The sequence below is a fragment of the Labrus bergylta genome, chromosome 5 (genome assembly GCF_963930695.1).
Source record: "Labrus bergylta chromosome 5, fLabBer1.1, whole genome shotgun sequence".
Classification (NCBI taxonomy): Eukaryota; Metazoa; Chordata; class Actinopteri; order Labriformes; family Labridae; genus Labrus; species Labrus bergylta.
In genome coordinates, this window is record NC_089199.1 from 30,595,297 (window position 1) to 30,609,113 (window position 13,817).

Sequence of the window (13,817 nt, forward strand, 5' to 3'; positions counted from 1 at the left end):
GATGCATGGAGTGCTGCATGGGTGTTGTAAATTATTTTGGTAATTAGTTCCTCTGGTGCACTTCTGTGCGGGGATCCAACTTAGAAGTTTTTGAAGAAGTCTGAGGCACTCAGAGGGTTCAGCATAAAAAGCCTTTAATTCATCAGGGCTACAGATTCATAAAAACATGTTTCAGCCATACAGGCCTTCATCAGGGCAGGTACAAAATGGCAGCCAAGCTACTTCCTTTAACGGTTTACAGCCAGTCACATGATCAGTAGTAGCCACATGGTTTAGTAAAAAGGTTACACATTTAAACAAAGTTAATCATCAAAATGTAAACATCATACCAAGGCAGATGAGAAGTTAGAAGTGACTAAATATACAAACAAATTACTACAAAAGTGCTGAAAAACAAACAATACACCTAGAACAGTGGTTCTCAATCTATGGTACCACCGGTGGTACGCGGGCTCTCTGTGGTGGTATGCAAGAAATCTCCACAATATAAAAAACAAACCCGTTCAGCATAAAATGACATTTTTTTTGTGTCGTACTCTTATCTTATCTGTCTTGTATCTATTGGGTTGTATTTATATCAAATGTGTTTTCCCCTCTAAATTAATCTAGTTTTTGCAACAAACAACTTTAATCTGCTCAATTTATGTTCGCGCACAGACATAAACAACAACAGGAGTACGCCCCGCGTTTTGAAAAGTTCCACTCGATATTCTGTTATAGTTCAGTCCTGAATCAACAGCAAGCAGCTGTAGGTCTACATTAACAGATATTCTGTTATAGTTCAGTCCTGAATCAACAGCAAGCAGCTGTAGGTCTACATTAACAGATATTCTGTTATAGTTCAGTCCTGAATCAACAGCAAGCAGCTGTAGGTCTACATTAACAGATATTCTGTTGTTTATTGGAGTTCAGCACACAATCGGCAGCAAGCAGCTGTACATTAACATTTTTAAAACGGAGCCAGGAGAAGCTTCAGTTTTGATGCATGTACGGACAGCGGACCTTATCGCTCCCCCTCCCTCTATCTCTCTCTCTGGAGCTCTGAAGCTGATGTGATTCTGCTCTCTTTTGATGTCTTAACACTCCGTAGGAGTCGAGAGGGATTTTTTAAAAAAAGGCAGTTTTGCTATGTTGAACGCAGAGACTTAGGCTATAATAAAGCGGCGCTGTTTGCACGGAGCCTGCAGATCGGCGCCTGCACTCTCACGCGCTCTCTCTCTCTCTCCCCCGCTCTCTCTCTCTCTCTCTCCCCCGCTCTCTCTCTCTCTCCCCCGCTCTCTCTCTCTCCCCCGCTCTCTCTCGCTCTCTCAGGCACGCAGCAATTTTATGAATTAATGAAAAATTAATTGAGAACAGGTTGGAAATATACTTGGGCCCAGGTATCGTGTTTGTGTGGGAAACACTGGAGACTAAATATTTCCAAACAGGTTGTTGGTATAAAGTTGTCATTTTGATTGTTCTGCACTTTTGTGTGTGCCAGTTCTAGCACTAGCCCTTATTAGGCCTACAGTGTGGCTGCCAGCAGTCAATAATAAATAATATTCTTTTTATGAATTAATTTGCCTCTTGCATGAAATGTGTGTAGAAATAGGCCTACAGTGTTTTTTAATGTCTACCATAATGGTGGTTCTTGGAGAGCCAAATATTTTCGGAGGTGGTACGCAGGCTAAAAAGTTTGAGAACCACTGACCTAGAAGAAAGGAGAAAAGTCCAGGGGGCTCATCTATCAACAGTGTGTGAGCACGGATCTGTGCGTAATGAGGAAGAACATTCCCACACAAAGAGTGGAATTTATCAACTTGTTCTTTAACTTAGAAATGTGTGTAAATATAATAGAATAGAATAGAATAGAATTACTTTATTGATCCCAAACTGGGAAATTGTGGCATTATATGAGTAAAAAACACAATGTTAGCAAATCTAAACATAATATAATATTAAATACAAAGTAAATAAGTACTAAAATTATCAAAACTAAGACTGTGAATATATACAACCAGGATTTAACTAAGCATTACTAGTCTTAAATAGGAAGATTAGATATGGAAGATTGAATGTAAATGTGCAAAAACAGAGTTGTAAATGGACAGCATTGACACAAGTTAAAGTGCATGAGTGTAGACATATTATAAGCAGAAACTATACAATATAACGGCGAGTAGTTTGTAAACACGCAGACACGCCGACACAAACACTTGAAGGAATCTTGGTGTTCATGTGTTACTTTTAATGACAGCTGTCCTTTTCTATCAGAAAGGTATCCTTAAATGACTTCCCCCACCAGCTCAGGTGTTCTACCTTAATATATATTCTGCCAGCGGTTCAATAGATAGTACGAACATCAATGGTGACAATGGATCCCCTCGTCTGGTACCTTTTGAGATCTTAAAAATACATTTACATTACTCCATTAACTCTAACTCTGGCATTAGGCTGCTTGTTCATAGCTTTCAACCAGCTTATAAAGTTGGTGTGAAGTCCAAATTTACTTCAGGTTTCAAACAGGTTCTTTGTTAATCTTCATGTCAAACACTTTTTTAATTCCAGCTCATCACAGACCGACTCTTTACAAACTGACAGATGTTTACAGACACTTAAATGTCTGCTGTGTCTGTTTAGCGTCATTTCAATGTCCGTCTTTTCTCCCTTATTAAACTCTGCTAATGTTGAGAAGTTTCACTGAAGTCTGATCCAGTCAGTTAGTGATATTTGATAAGGGGGCGTGTCTGTCCATAAAAAGACTTCCTGGAAGGCTGGTCTCAAGTTTCCTCGATCCTCTGTGCTGAAAATAAGAGACCTGAGACGTCCATCAACATGGCGGCACAGAACGACTTCCGGTTCAAGTGACGAAAAATAAGAGACATGAGGAGTAGCCATTCAGATTGAGAGCAGTTAGACATTCTTCATCAAACTGATTAGAGCAAAGTTAATGTTTGTTATTTTTCTGTTATTTGAAGTCAGAATAAATTCAGTTTAATGATCTCTGAAATATGACGTGAAGTTCTGTTAACTCTGCACCAAACAAAGAAATGTTCTTCAGAGGGACACTTTTTCATTTCCCTGTGAGGACACTTGAGATAAATCACTTGAACCTTTACATCAGTAAACGTTGAATCAGCACTTCCTCTTTCCCCTGAGTGTGTTTAGGTCTTAACATGACCTGTGCTCAGGTGTGTTGGTGGGGCGTTGCTGTCTCAGGGGGCAGAAAGCAGCTGCACCATGGACCAACAAAAACCTGCTCTAAAGTCATGGTGCAGTATTTCCATGCTATTTAAAGGCTCCATTAATAAGATGGTGAGATGCACAGACACAGACAGGTTCACATTGTTCTTCCACAAGGCTCGTAACACACACAGGGACAGATTACACACAGCACACCTGTGAGACACTGCAGTTCATCCAGGTGGAAATAACTCTTTAAGGTGTGTTTAATGTCTGCTGTTATTTCTGTCCCAAAAGGCAGAGAAAATCAGAAACTGCTGCTGCTAGATTTAAACACAGTTTACATGAATCAACAGTAAACACATCACTCAACTGTCTGTGACATGATGATGATGCCTTCAAGGACTCTCAGTAAACACATCACTCAACTGTCTTTGACATGATGATGATGCCTTCAAGGACTCTCAGTAAACACATCACTCAACTGTCTTTGACATGATGATGATGCCTTCAAGGACTCTCAGTAAACACATCACTCAACTGTCTCTAACATGATGATGATGCCTTCAAGGACTCTCAGTAAACACATCACTCAACTGTCTCTGACATGATGATGATGCCTTCAAGGACTCTCAGTAAACACATCACTCAACTATCTCTAACATGATGATGATGCCTTCAAGGACTCTCAGTAAACACATCACTCAACTGTCTCTAACATGATGATGATGCCTTCAAGGACTCTCAGTAAACACATCACTCAACTGTCTCTGACATGATGATGATGCCTTCAAGGACTCTCAGTAAACACATCACTCAACTGTCTGTGACATGATGATGATGCCTTCAAGGCCTCTCAGTAAACACATCACTCAACTGTCTGTGACATGATGATGCCTTCAAGGCCTCTCAGTAAACACATCACTCAACTGTCTCTGACATGATGATGATGCCTTCAAGGCCTCTCAGTAAACACATCACTCAACTGTCTGTGACATGATGATGCCTTCAAGGACTCTCAGTAAACACATCACTCAACTGTCTGTGACATGATGATGCCTTCAAGGACTCTCAGTAAACACATCACTCAACTGTCTCTAACATGATGATGATGCCTTCAAGGACTCTCAGTAAACACATCACTCAACTGTCTCTAACATGATGATGATGCCTTCAAGGACTCTCAGTAAACACATCACTCAACTGTCTCTGACATGATGATGATGCCTTCAAGGACTCTCAGTAAAAACATCACTCAACTGTCTGTGACATGATGATGCCTTCAAGGACTCTCAGTAAACACATCACTCAACTGTCTGTGACATGATGATGCCTTCAAGGACTCTCAGTAAACACATCACTCAACTGTCTCTAACATGATGATGATGCCTTCAAGGACTCTCAGTAAACACATCACTCAACTGTCTCTAACATGATGATGATGCCTTCAAGGACTCTCAGTAAACACATCACTCAACTGTCTCTGACATGATGATGATGCCTTCAAGGACTCTCAGTAAAAACATCACTCAACTGTCTCTAACATGATGATGATGCCTTCAAGGACTCTCAGTAAAAACATCACTCAACTGTCTCTAACATGATGATGATGCCTTCAAGGACTCTCAGTAAACACATCACTCAACTGTCTCTGACATGATGATGATGCCTTCAAGGACTCTCAGTAAACACATCACTCAACTGTCTGTGACATGATGATGCCTTCAAGGACTCTCAGTAAACACATCACTCAACTGTCTCTGACATGATGATGATGCCTTCAAGGACTCTCAGTAAACACATCACTCAACTGTCTGTGACATGATGATGCCTTCAAGGACTCTCAGTAAACACATCACTCAACTGTCTGTGACATGATGATGCCTTCAAGGACTCTCAGTAAACACATCACTCAACTGTCTCTGACATGATGATGCCTTCAAGGACTCTCTGTCTCTTTAAACTTCAAGTCACCAACACGTGACCACGAGAGCTGAAAGGTGGCGTGCTACTTTCCACGCCCACTTCACTTCTGAGCAGGACTGAAGTCCCTGCTGCTCTTCATACTGGATGTTCTGTATCACTGATAATCAGAATAATCATGATAACGATGATATTATATGATCAGAATAATAATAATAATAATAACTTTATTTATATAGCAGCTTTTAAAAACACAGGTTTACAAAGTGCTTTGACAAACAGCAAAAACAAGAACAAACTAAAGCAAACACAGAAGAACATAAACAACAACAAGAACATAACAAATGCAAAATACTAAAAATAATTAAATACAATTCAACAGAAAAGAACCCAAAGTGCACGATACCCAACAGACATATAGAACCAGACCATCATAAGAACCATCACAAGAACCATCATAAGAACCATCATAAGAACCATCACAAGAACCATCACAAGAACCAACACAAGAACCATCACAAGAACCATCACAAGAACCATCACAAGAACCATCATAAGAACCATCACAAGAACCATCACAAGAACCATCACAAGAACCATCACAAGAACCATCATAAGAACCATCACAAGAACCCAGGAAACACCAGAACCATCACAAGAACCATCATAAGAACCATCATAAGAACCATCACAAGAACCATCATAAGAACCCAGGAAACACCAGAACCATCACGAGAACCATCACAAGAACCATCACAAGACCCATCATAAGAACCATCATAAGAACCATCACAAGAACCATCATAAGAACCATCATAAGAACCCAGGAAACACAAGAACCATCATAAGAACCATCACAAGAACCATCATAAGAACCCAGGAAACACCAGAACCATAACGAGAACCATCACAAGAACCATCACAAGACCCATCATAAGAACCATCATAAGAACCATCACAAGAACCATCATAAGAACCATCATAAGAACCCAGGAAACACAAGAACCATCATAAGAACCATCATAAGAACCATCATAAGAACCATCACAAGAACCATCACAAGAACCATCATAAGAACCATCACAAGAACCATCATAAGAACCATCACAAGAACCATCACAAGAACCAACACAAGAACCATCATAAGAACCATCACAAGAACCATCATAAGAACCCAGGCAACACCAGAACCATCACAAGAACCATCATAAGAACCATCACAAGAACCATCACAAGAACCATCATAAGAACCATCACAAGAACCATCACAAGAACCATCATAAGAACCATCATAAGAACCATCACAAGAACCATCACAAGAACCAACACAAGAACCATCATAAGAACCATCACAAGAACCATCATAAGAACCATCAAAAGAACCATCATAAGAACCCAGGAAACACAAGAACCATCATAAGAACCATCATAAGAACCATCACAAGAACCCAACAACACGAGCTGAGACCAAGAAGAACGAAAGATTTAAAAAGATTTAAGAAACTAAAAGAGATAAAAGCAAATGAAAAGATAACAGCAATAAGAAGGTAAGAGCAGAAAAAGAAATAGAAACAAGTGGTTAAAGGATAAATAAAAACTATAATATTAATAATAATAAAAAGTATATATAAATATAAAACATAAATAGACAAAGTAAGTAAGATCATTAAGTTAAAACATAAGAGGAGTTAAGATAAGAGCATAAATAAAAGACAGTAAGAAGTAAAAGAAGATAAAAATAGTAAAACCAGTAAGAAAAGACATTAAGAAGACGACATCACATAAAAACAAGTCTGTAAAAGTACGTTTTAAGAAGGGATTTAAAAGAATTGAGGGAGTCTGCGAGTCTTATCTCCTCAGGGAGGTCGTTCCAAAGTCGAGGGGCCCTGACTGAAAAGGCCCGGTCACCTTTAGTTTTAAGTCTCGACTTTGGAACGACCAGGAGGCCCCCACCTGAGGATCTAAGACTGCGGGCTGGCTCATATGGTGTCAGTAGCTCTGTTATATAGCTTGGAGCGAGCCCCGTCTGTGTTTATCATGAATAATATAAAGAATCATCATGAAGTCTCTCTCAGAGTCTAATCTCTCATTTATGTCTTTTTATATCAACAGGTGGTGGTGAGTCTTTAAAGAGAGGATCCTGCTGATCACAGAGCTGGAAGCAGCAGCTGGTGTGTTGGTGAGTCTTTAACTGGGCTGTGTTACTGGGAGACTGACGGACCAATCACAGTGCAGATGACTCTCAGTGCTGCAGTCTGAGCTGCTCTGAGATCAGCTCCACCGTCACACACAGGACCATGACCTCGGACATTTTTCTATTCTCATATTCTGAATTTAAACTGCTTCATGACTCAACGACCGAAGATGAACTCTTTGATTTGGATATAAATGTTTCTGTTGCAGCGCCACCCTGTGGACATGTGTAGTGGTGCAGGTTATTCATTGACTCATATTCACAGATAACAGTAGAAGTTGATTCCAGCTGTGCAAGTTAAAGTGTGAAGTTCTGCTTTTAACCACGAGTCGTTGGTCGTCTGATAATAAATCAGTCGTCTCTTTGTTGGATCAAAACAAAGAGGAGGCTTCACTGAGTTTTTAAAAGAACTACAAACAGGATGTCTGGATCCAGGTGCAGAGTCAGCACCTGAATATTTCATGTAATATGAGATGATATAAAAAGAGCTGAATAACATGCAGACTCAATCATTGATATTCATTCATCATGTCAGGGTAACAACGGACACGTTATCAAACTATCTTTATTTTTAACTTCTGATGTTTATTACACTTTGATGTTTGAACCTTCTATTTTTATTATCTCAGGATTTTAAATAGAAATTAATTCAATCTGTGGAGGGTTTTATTTAAATAATAATTCATGTTTAGGTTCTGTTGCTGCTATCACTGCTTTCTGCCAGCAGGTGTCACTGTTTCCACAGTTTCCTCCCAGACTGATCGATCTGAAGAGATTATTTCTGTGTCAGGAAACACAAAGAAAGATAGATGATGCCAGCTCTTTTATTTGTTCTTATGTTTTTATATTTCATGTTCAAGTTTAATGTCTCTTTTTGTAATCACTGCCCCCTAGTGGACAGGAGTGTGGAGCGATTCAAAGGCAGAAAAAGAATCTTTGACTGGACTTCTGTAATGAAGTGAAGTGTGAAGGAAGTTGAGCTTTCTTTGAGTCTCTCTGTAGTTTGTAACTGAATACTTGGACTCTTCTTCACTTTAGAGGGAACATGTTCTCCACATTTCTTCAACACATTCTCTACGAGTTCCTCGTCTGATCTAATTAACCCCGTGTTTTAAGATGGGCTGGTGTTTCTGCTCTTGGTGTAAAGCCAGACACAGTGATCTTTCTGTCATGTTGTTCATGTGTGTTACTCTTGATAATTCACTCAAATAATGTCTCTATATTCTACAAGTGATTTACTTTTTAAATAACTGACACCATGTCAACACAAAGTTTCACTGCTTCCAATCCGCCTCTTATACGACGGCCATGTTGCATTAAATAACATCAACCACTTCTGTTTATTAAATATCACAGTCTGGATTTTATTAAGGCTGTACATTAATCTTCTTTGAAATTAAACTTCATTTGACTCAAACATGAAGTTGGTGTTATTTTCTGATGTTTATGTTTTTGTCCTCTTGACTCGTTTGTTTTCAGATGTTCATCAGGCTCCAGGTCCCATCGAGGAAAAGTTAATTCCTCATGATTTAATTCATGAAGCCGACCTGAAGTTTTGGATGACACAGTAAATATAGACTTTAGTTCAGTATATAATTCATGTCATTAGTTTAGTTTCATTGTGGAGAAAAAAAATCAGATTGGAGCATATTCCAGACAGACACAGCATGTCCCGGTTACCATAGTAACAGTCCCTGTACAATATGATCTAGTTTTTTGAATAAAGAGAAGTTTTGAACTAAATAAATCCACAGAAAGCGGAACAAAAGGCTGCAGCACCTCCACCGTCGGTAGGATACTTTATAATGTGACACACAGCGGAAGGAAACAGCGCGAGCACCAGATTTGAACGCAGCTACATTTCCTCTCAGACTTTCCTGTTGTCCTAGTTCATCTTTTTTTAAAGTTTAATAAAACCACAACAACGTGTTCAGCTGAGAGTCTGAGAGAGTTTATCAACCAGCGACTAACGGCTGCTGCGGAAGACATTTTTGTAGTTTTTAAAAGAACTATCGTGGAGTACGAGGAAGAGATCGATCGTCAGCGCAGACTGCTGGATATCGTTTGGAAACCTCACATCATCTTACACAGAGCAGGGGAGGAGTTAACTAAATGATTTGAAATGAATATACAGAGATGTTTGATTAGTTTTGTTCCCAGTGGTGTTACTAAAACAGCGGAGTGGTGGGAACATTTAAAAAAAAATGATTTCTAAGCCTAACCATTAAGTCGTGACATTAGCATATTTGTTATTTTCTCCTTTAATAAAACATAAACGCCATCAGTGACCTCAAACTACGACTGAACTATTTGAATCCCTCTAATGTATCTTCTTCATATTCTGTTGTTAATATTTTGAATGGTCTGCTGATGCAAAGTGGAGCCTGAAGAAGTGAGTATACTCTGAATTAGTCCCTAAATGTTTTAAGGGTCCCGTCCTAATCGGCCTCTGTTGTAATCAGTGACATGGAAAACTCCTGCAGATTTAGTTCAGCTAATAAATGAGCCTTTTGTTTTTACACACTGACACTCTTCTGCTGCTCGACTTAAAGGAGTAGAGATTGTTATGAAGTCAACATAAAGCTCAGAAGAGGAGCAGATCTGATCTTTTTAATGTTGACAGACTTCAGACTGAAACACCTACATGCCTTTACGTCTCCTCATTCCTGAGCAGTGTTAGAGGTGATGTGTTACATCTTTGGAGACTTTTATGTTATGTTAACATGTATGGACCGGACCCTGGAATTAGAAGTGCTCACTTTAGTAGGGGTCCAGATAATGGCACAACGTGCTGTAGTTTGGTACCATAGCTTTGGTACGTGTCCCTAAATATTTCACATATTAAGTCGTTCACCTCTAAAATATTTGTACAATAATTGTAAGAGCAGCGGGCTACCTTTTGCTTCTAACTGTTATTTTTGGTTTGTGGTGAACAATGAGAGAAAAAGTGATGAAAAGTTCAAAAACACTCTTTGACAGGCCCTTTAAACATTTCTTCTGCATCATATCTGGATATCTTTACCTGTAATAGTCGGTTTTGGAGTACCTCTGTAAACCTTTCATGACTTTACAATATAAAAGCAGATGTTTTATGAAAGAAGTCTCGCGAGAAAGTGGGAGAACGCAGGTAAGCCTATATTTAAATTAAACAATTTACTTGTAAAACTACAAGTGTTGAGACTCATCTCACAGCTAAATACATCTGTCATGTTTTAATGAATTATTATAAAATCTCGGGTTTCTTTCCAGATGAAAACGTGACAAACCGAAACATGACGTCCTCGTCCACGAGATTTAAACTTCATATTTACAGTCTGAGGTTTGACCGTTAGCTCGAGTCCTCTTTTAAATCTAACTGTTTGTTACTCACCTCATGAAGAGTTGTTTTCATCCTCTCCAGTGAAGAAAATCTCCCTCAGGTGAACCCGGAAGTTGTCCGAAGATAGAAACGTATTAATTATTCGGTCTACTTTCAGGTGAGCATCAATCAGCAGCAGTAACGTCCCGCCAGGATAAAGTGGCAGGAAGTGACGTCGGAGAAATATGATAGGTTTTGTAAAAATAGATGGACCTTATGAAATTAAATTAAAAAAACGCAAAATTCATTTCTCTTTACTACGGAGCCCCTGAAGTCCAAAAAAGTAAAAAAATAATAATAAATAAAAACTTGTGCGCACAATATATACATTTTCTTTTTTTCTTTTACTTTTTAGGACTTCAGGGGCTCCTTACTTTCCCGTTTAAATATATAATTACAAATAAAATGAAGTAATTTCTATTTAAAATAGTACATAAATACAATCCCGTGACAACTAATACTAAATGTGTGTTTGTAAACATTTCCTTCCTGTTTTCAAAAGATGAACCTTTTAAAACTAAAAACTATTGAACACCTTCTTTTGCAGTTTTCATGACACTGCTTTTTTTGTTTGATTTAGAAAAATACCTTTAAGGAAACTTGGAAAAAATATAAATCCAACAAGAATTGACTTTTTAATTAATTTTCAAGTCCAATTTATCAGCAAATAAATATTAATTAATCTGTTTTTTTATGTGGGCAAAATATTAAATTCATAAAACTAAATGGCTGAACAAATAACCCTCCTTTTATAGTTTAAAACTACAGATGTGAAAAACCCTGAACAGTAAAAGTGGTTTAGTTAATTGATTGATGGATGTTTGTGTTGTACAGTTATAATTATGTTCAATGTTTATAGTTGTCCTTATTGTTGATAAAAAGACGTGTAGATGTCTACAACATATTGAACATGTCTGTCCATGCATTTGATGTTCATGACTCTGTAATGGTAATTTCATCCAATAAAAAATAAGTAAAGAAAAGTTGGATTTATCCTTGACTTATTTAGCCTTATTAGTGTTTTTGCTTTTATTATCTTTATCTTTAATGTTATAACTTTTGTACATTGAGAGCACAGTTACCAAAGACAAATTCCTTGTGGTGTGTGTCTCAGCATACATGACCAATAAAGCTGATTCTGATTCTGATCTTTGCAATGAAAATGAAATGTTGCTTTAAAAACGAGACAAAAGCTCAGAGATGAACAGAAGCACCAGGCGTCAGGAGGTAGAGAAAAGGAGATAGCTTTACTATAAAGAAGGCGTCGCTAGCAGAAGTTGCAACATCTCATCATACACGCATACATGGTGAATATATTTATGCCATTTTCTGTTGAGTATGTACCTTACAAAAGCTGTTATTTTTGCGTGTCGAAGCGAGACTTTGACGAGCTGCTCTGATACACATGGTAAAAACAAGAAGATGCTAACATGAGAAGTCATACAAAAAGCCAAACAGCATGTGATCAATCATTTTTTAAAAATCCAGTCGCAAATCTCGTATGTGCACCGGTCAAATTCTAAGACATTGCAGCATTTTGAAAATGAGACACACGAGAAGCTGACAGTTTCTTTTTCTTTTCCTCCATGAAAGGTGAGCTGAGGTGACGCAGACAGTAAAAAGAGACGCTCAGCTCCGTGTGCACCTTCAATTTATCGTGCACAAAACAAAAAGGACAAGAAAAAAAAAAAGCACTGAGTTTCAGCAAGTATGCATAATTCTCTTTTCTTTGTAATATAGCCAGTTTACAATATCCCCCCCCTGCTGTGATCCACTTGAAGGGGAAAGAGAAAGGCCATGTGGGAAGAGCAGGGTGCAGGTTTCCAGACCAAATCCAGGAGAAAAAAAAACTTCCAGTGAGTTCTGTGAGAAAGTTCAGACTTTTGCTCCCAATCCAGTTTTTGATTTTTTTTTTCTTCCTGTTTTCTTCTATGTCAGCACCGTTTTTCTGTTTTTTTTTGTTGAGGTTTCTGTGCTAGGTGCAAGAGTGAACATACTGAGAAACAAATGACGACAGAGAAACAAAACAGCCAGCTGATTCAAACTCAGGATATTGCTTTGAGTTTCTGCAGAAGGAGAGAAGGGGAACGCAGGATTTTAGACGAGGGGATTAGAGGGCAGAGAGGATGGGAAATTGGAGAATAATCTGTGAATCAGATTTTATTTGAATGCATTTTCTGGATGTGCGTATATGCTACCTCCCATGTCAGGGGCCTTCTTCAGGTTTTGCAGAGTCAGCACTATTTCAAGTGTTCCTGCAAATTGAGACAAAAACTGCAGCTGACCTTTGTCCAAATATGGTCATAGGAAGGAGGCTCACTTACATGTGACCCTTCTGAACTTTGAAGTTCCTGTGTGAAACTTTAAACAGGATTTAAATAAGAGATGAATATATTTGCACTGCCTCTTTCAGAGTTAAATGGATGGTGAAGCAGGAAGTGGATATCTGTGTGACTGACGAGATGCTATCGCAGCAACGCGTCAAGCAAGATAAAGATGTAACAAGCCTGTCAAAAATATAAATATGGTCACATGACCTCTAAGAAAGTGAAGGCAACTGACTAACCAAAAGTCAGGTTGATGTCAGCTTCTTAAATTTAGTCTAAAATGATGTCACGTCCACCTTTATTCCCCTGAAATGGGAGGAGCTATACTCCAGCATCGCAGGCCTGTTAGCTGAAAGGCATTATGGGAAGAGTTATGGGAGTGTATGCGGTGGTCTCAGAAAGATGTAGACACTTGAAAGGGGGGGGGGGGGGTTTGTTCAAATATCTCAGAAAACGCTCGATTCTTCGGCCTATACTATAGCAGCTTGAGTTCGACGTAGCTACAACTGCAGGAGCACTTACATCTTATTTACATCATAGACAATCTAACGTATTCCTCTCTCACAATATAGAATCCAAACCATCATCAAACGAGGGAGCGATCGACTCGCCACAGTCAGAACCAGATTCAACAAAAGTCAAAGAGAAAAGGGGCGACACGGAGTGAGGGGGTGATTCTTGTTTCTTCTTCAGAGTGCAAATGTTAGTCAAAGCTAGCTGACGGACTGAACCGTCCAGACAGAATTGTCACTTTTTTATTTCCTTTCATTTCCGGATAAAGCATTTTTTATTTTTTTTACTCTGGGGGAATCGACCTTTAAATATTTACAAGGATAAGAGATTTTGTTTCAGG